The sequence below is a fragment of the Humulus lupulus genome, chromosome 9 (genome assembly GCF_963169125.1).
Source record: "Humulus lupulus chromosome 9, drHumLupu1.1, whole genome shotgun sequence".
Classification (NCBI taxonomy): Eukaryota; Viridiplantae; Streptophyta; class Magnoliopsida; order Rosales; family Cannabaceae; genus Humulus; species Humulus lupulus.
In genome coordinates this window covers 137,645,039-137,651,394 of record NC_084801.1, presented here as the reverse complement: position 1 = coordinate 137,651,394, position 6,356 = coordinate 137,645,039, and the positions used below count along the sequence as shown (strand labels likewise).

General features: G+C 31.4%; 1 long non-coding RNA gene across 1 annotated transcript; it reads right to left on the bottom strand.

Moving 5' to 3' along the window:
* Positions 1-1,479: 1,479 nt before the first annotated feature.
* On the bottom strand, positions 1,480-5,211 carry LOC133801963 (uncharacterized). Its single transcript, XR_009877080.1, has 2 exons — positions 4,673-5,211; positions 1,480-1,925 (listed from the first exon to the last, which is right to left on the bottom strand). It is a non-coding gene; the product is annotated as an uncharacterized LOC133801963 (long non-coding RNA).
* Positions 5,212-6,356: the final 1,145 nt, after the last annotated feature.

Below are 6,356 nucleotides of genomic sequence, written 5' to 3'. Positions count from 1 at the left end.
ATAACTTTGTAAATTTTTTTAATATGCTACCATAACTTACTATCCCAAATATATGACAATTTCAATTTTTTTGACAAAATTACCCCTAACATCGAAATTGCATCGCAATTGCATCGAAAAAGCATCGTTAAGGATAATAATCAAATTTTCATGATTGCATCGAAATAGTATCGATTTGGCATCGAAACTCCATCGGCATTGATGTACTATCGATTTTGCATCGAAATGGCATCGTTTGGGATAATAATCAAATTATAATAATTGCATCGAAATAGCATCGATGTTGTTTCGATGCCAAATCGATGCTATTTCGATGTTATCATGAAAACTTGATTATTATTCCAAACGATGCAATTTCGATGCAAAATCGATGGTGTTTCGATGCCGATGGTGTTTCGATGCCAAATTGATGCTATATCGATGCTATTTTGATGCAGTCATGAAAACTTGATTGTTATCCCAAACGATGCTTTTTCGATTCAATTTCGATGCAAAATCGATAGTACATCGATGCCGATGGTGTTTCGATGCCAAATCGATGCAATCATGAAAACTTGATTATTATCCCAAACGATGCAATTTCGATGCAAAATCGATGGTACATCGATGCCGATGGTGTTTCGATGCCAAATCGATGCTATTTCGATGCAATCATGAAAATTTGATTATTATCTCAAACGATGCTTTTTCGATGCAATTGCGATGCAATTTCGATGTTAGGAGTATTTTTGTCTAAAAAATTGAAATTGTCATATATTTGGGATAGTAAGTTATGGTGGCATATTAAAAAAATTTACAAAGTTATCATGCATATAATATGAAATTTCCCAATACAAATAATCTCACCTCAATGGTTACTGATATGGTATATGAATATGTCAATATGCAGGATTTGAACAACCCCAGGTAGCATGTTGTGGTCATGGAGGAAAATTTATCTACAACAAAAACAAAAGGTGTGGAAGGAAATATTAAAATGAAAGGAAAAAAGATTTTGTTGGAAAAGTCACGTGAAGATCCTCCTATTCGGGTGAAATTGGGTGTAATACATTTCACTGAGCCAGCTAACAAATGAGCTTATGATCAGATTGTCGGTGGGGCATTTTAAAACCCACCTATTCAATTGAACATTGCTTGCCTGTAGAATTTTTTTATCATGGAACTTGGTAATTCTTGTTTTGCTAATAAAAACATTTGAAGTTTCAAAGTAACTTTTGAGTTGTCCTTTTTTTATTTTTTTAATTAATTTTTCTTAATACCATTTCATTGCTTAAAATACGAATCAATATTAATTAATTTAGTCAATACAATATCAATACCACAAAAGACTTATAGGTGGACCAACCAGAGTAAAAGTATTTTCCTTTATAATCCAAAAGAAGAAAAATTAATCTACTGAAACCTCCTAATGGAGGATGGATGTTTTATGGTTAATATATAAGATAAGTAAAAAAAGGAGCAAAGGTAAAACAACTCATTATGAAAAACAAAATTAATATCATATCTAGTAGGGATTTGTTTTTTTTTTTTTTAATTTCCAATGTAGTGAGTAGTAACATAATATAAGCTTTCTTTTCTATAGTACTACAATCTTTTAACATACAAATGGAATCTCAATCCTCTTCAATAGTAAGTGTTCTTATTAAATTTATCCTAGTGCTGCTATATGGGTGGCTTTGACTTAAAGTGCTAGGGCAAAAACTGATGATATGTGGTGCCATTTTCCAACCATATTCAACTTTGGGGACTCTCAACTGCATTCGTACAAGCCCCTTTTCCCATGAGGATACCTATTTACACACCCCTTTCGTGAGCTTCGTTGACCGTCGTCTTATCATTGATTTCATTGGTATTTCAATTCAAAGTCAATGTAGTTCTGTTTAGATCCTATTGGCCACTGTGTTGGAATATAACTATAATGCTACCTATTTCCCGCGACCAAAATAAATCTCATAATTAACACATAAGCAACATATATACTAACTATTAAAATTACTTACGCAACACTTGAAACTCCTAAGAAACCTTTGAAACTATAAAGAAACCTTAAATGACAACATAAGAAACATATAAAGCAACACTTAGAATTATTTAATGAGCAATCTTTAAAACTCTAAAAAACCCTATAGAGCAACATATAATCATAAGCAATATGTTCAACAACCCACAATCCTTATAAGCAACATATACAACTATTCTTGATACAACCCTATATAATAACATGTCAAGGAACCTTTTACACTCCAAAAAAACCTATATAGAAACATAAGCACACATAACGCAACCCTTAAAACTATTTAAGTGATCATTGAAACTCTAAAACAACCCTATACATCAACATATACTCATAAGTAACATATAAAACAACACTTAAACAATCTTTTCATCAACTCACAATCCTTATAAGATACATATACACCAACCCTTAAAACTACTCAAGCAACCATTGAAACTCCTAAGCAACCCTATATAGCAACATGTTAAGAAGTCTTTGACACTCTTAAGCAACCTTATATAACAATATGTTTAGAAATCCTTGAAATTCTAAAGCAACCCTATATAGAAACATATACTTATAAACAACATATAAACAAACCCTTAAGCAACATGTTTAGCAACCCACAATCCTTATAAGCAACATATACAACAACCTTTAATACTACTTAAGCAACCATACCTTTGAAACTCTAAAGTAAACCCTATATAGCAGCATAAACAACACATAAAGAAACACTTAAAACTATTTAAGCAACTCTTGAAACTCTTAAGAAAACCTTTTCAACAACTCATATCCCTATAAGCAACATATACAACAACTCTTAAAACTAATTAAGCAACCATTGAAATTCCTAAGCAACCATATATAGCAACATGTTAAGAAACATTTGACACTCTTAAGCAACCTTATATAGCAATACGTTAAGAAATCCTTGAAATTCTAAAACAACCCTATATAACAACATATACTCATAAACAACACATAAAGAAACCCTTAAACAATATGTTCAACAACCCACAATCCTTATAAACAATGTATACAACAGCCTTCAAAACTACTTAAGCAACCCATAAAGCAACCTTACCCTTGAAACTCCAAAGCAACCCTATATAGCAATAAAACAACCCTTAAAACTATTTACACAACTCTTGAAACTGTAAAGCAACCCTTGAAACTCTAAAGCAACTTTATATAGCAACATATACTCATAAGCAGCATATAAAGAAACTCTTAAGCAACATGTTCAAAAAATCCCAATCCTTATAAGAAACATATACATCAACCCTTTAAATTACTTAAGCAACATTTAAAGCAACTTTAACTCTTGACACTCTTAAGCAACCTTATATAGAAACATGTTAAGAAATCCTTGAAACTCTAAAGCAACCTTATATAGCAACATATAAAGAAACCTTAAGCAACATGTTCAACAACCATAATCCTTATAAGCAACATATATACCAACCCTTAAAAACTATCATTGAAAACATAAAACAACCCTATATAGCAGCATAAGCAACACATAAGACAACCCTTAAAACTATTTAAGAAACCCTTGAAACTCTAAAGCAGCCCTATATAGCAACATACACTCATAAACAACATATAAAGAAAATCTTAACCAACATGTTCAATAACCCGCAATTTTTATAAGCAACATATACAACAATTCTTAAAACTATTTAAGCAACCCTATATAACAGCATGTTAAGAAATCCTTGAAACTATAAGACAAACCTATATATCAACACATAAAACAACCCTTAAAACTATTTAAGCAACTCTTGAAACTCTAAAACAACCTATATTGCAACCTTTTATAACAATCTCATATAGCAACATACAAAGAAACCCTTAAACAACTTCTTCAGCATCCCACAATCCTTATAAGCAACATATACAACAACCCTTAAAACTACTTAAGCAATCCTATATATCAACATAAGCAACACATAAAACAATCCTTAAAACTATTTAAGCAACCCTTGAAACTCTAAAACAATCCTATATAGCAACATATACCCATAAGCAACATGTTCAACAACCTCCACTCCTTATAAGCAACATATACAACAACTCTTAAAAATACTTAAACAACCTTTAAAGAAATCCTAGAAATTCCTAAACAACCCTATATAAGAACTCTTCATTTTTTTTATCTACATATATCCAGCTTTTCAGATCATGTATATAGGACTAGGACTACAACTTTTTTTTTTTTTTTTGCTCTAGAGTCGTAGTCCATAGTAAATCATTGCTAGAAGTTTATATACTAGTAGTCAATAACTCTCATGTACTATTCTTCTCCACACAATTTGTTCAGCCTATCATGAAAGCCTATCATGAAGAAACATGATGATGATAATGAATCAACTTAATTATTTTACTTATTTTTATTTTTTTAATAATCCCATTGATGGAAAACTATTCAGAGTAGTGGGCAAACACCTAAACTAACAAAAATATAAAATGAAAACTCAAAAATAATGATAATGGATTAATGGTTGTTTACTGAAAGAAATTAAATATACATAGCTACAAATTTTCCCAGTAAGAAAATTCAAAAGTGTGCATCTTAAATTGGGAAAACAAGAATGAGAAAACCCAAAACAAGACAAATCAAATCTCTAATAGTAAACCCAAAAATCAATACCCAAACCAAAATATGGTTACCAGATTTCATCGATGACATGATGGGAACCCAGCAACCAGCAATGGATATCGTCAGAGCTATATGTGGTCGATTATAATTTCCTTTGGTAAAGGCTATTGCTGGAACAGAAGATAGATCCAAAGTCGTAGAGAGACAAGTTTTTTTTGTTTTTTTTTTTCTGAATCGTAGAGAGACTGGTTGCAAACCGTATGTTTGCACAAAAAACTTGAAGTTATATATATATGAATGAATCTTTTAGATACTGTATAAATACACTAAAACTTTTCTATAAATGTATTAATAAAAAAGTTCCAAATTTTAATCGACCCTAAAATACATTATATTATTCTTGTATTGGCATATTGTATATATATATATATATGGTGCATAAGGCCGGTGTGAAAAGTCAGCTATCAAATAACAATTTTTTATTTTTTTATTTTAACCAATTAGTAAGTCGGATAATTTTACTTAGCCCTGTATTCAGTATATATAAACGGAGTCTCTCAACTTAGGTTAGTTTTTTACTTTAAGTTTCTCACTTGTGTAACAAGGCAGAAAAAAAAAAAAAAAAACTCCAAGAAAAACATAATAGTGTTTTTGGTGTGAGAAAAGTTGAGTACCTAGAAGTGTAAGGCAAGGAAAATTTTGTTTCGGGTTGCGAGGATTGAGTAGTTGTAAGACTCCATTAGTGGCTATACTAATTTGATCTAATATTGCAGAGAAGATATCTCCTTAAAGGGAGTTCAAGGGGACGTATACTTGAATTTCTGAGTCGAACCTCTATAAACTTGGGTGTCTCCTTCTTGTTTATTTCTTTCATTTTTCACTGGTATTTTTGTATTGTGTTTCTTGTTGTTTTCTTGGTGTGTGCTACTGTTTTGCAGATGTAGCAAGGAGGAAGTTGAAGTGTAGATTAGGTGATTTTTCTATAATGGTATTAGAGCCAGGTTATAGCAAGGGTTTCAACTTCGAGTTTTGATCAAGAAATCAGAGAACACAATCAAAGCTGGATGCGAAAGTTTCAGAAGAGAGCAGTTCTTCCGACTTGGGAGAATTTGAGGATTTTTTGCTAAAGCAAGCTGGTATGTGTGGAAGGCACCAACAATGACCAATATGAAGAATGAAATTGAGAAGTTTGATGACAATGAAGATTTCATAATTTGGAGAAGGAAGATCAAACCTCTTCTTGCACAACAAAAGTTGTTAAAAGTTCTTGAACATCAAATTAAATGGCTAAAAGAAACACTTGAAGATCAAAGGGAGGAATTAATGGAAACAACCACTTGTATTATTATTTTTCATCTAATGGATTCTATTATTAAACTAATTGACAAGGAATATACTCCAGCCAAGATTTGGAGTAAGCCAGGTGAGTTATTTCAACAGAAATCTTTGACTAACAAAATTTTCTTAAAGGAAATAATATTTAGGCATAAGATGTTTATGAACAAGAGTCTTGAATAGAATCTTGATGAGCTTTTGAGAATGAACATGGAGTTGGAAAATTATGGGGAAAATGAGGCATTGAGTGATGAAAATCAAGCCATCATCATCCCAAACTCTTTACCTTAGTCCTTCAAAGAGGTTAAAACAACTATTAAATATGGAAGTACGTCCATAACTCTTGAAGAGGTTCTATCAACTTTGAACTCAAAAGATTTGGAAATGAAGAGAGAGAAGAATTCTTCAAATGGTAGTGGA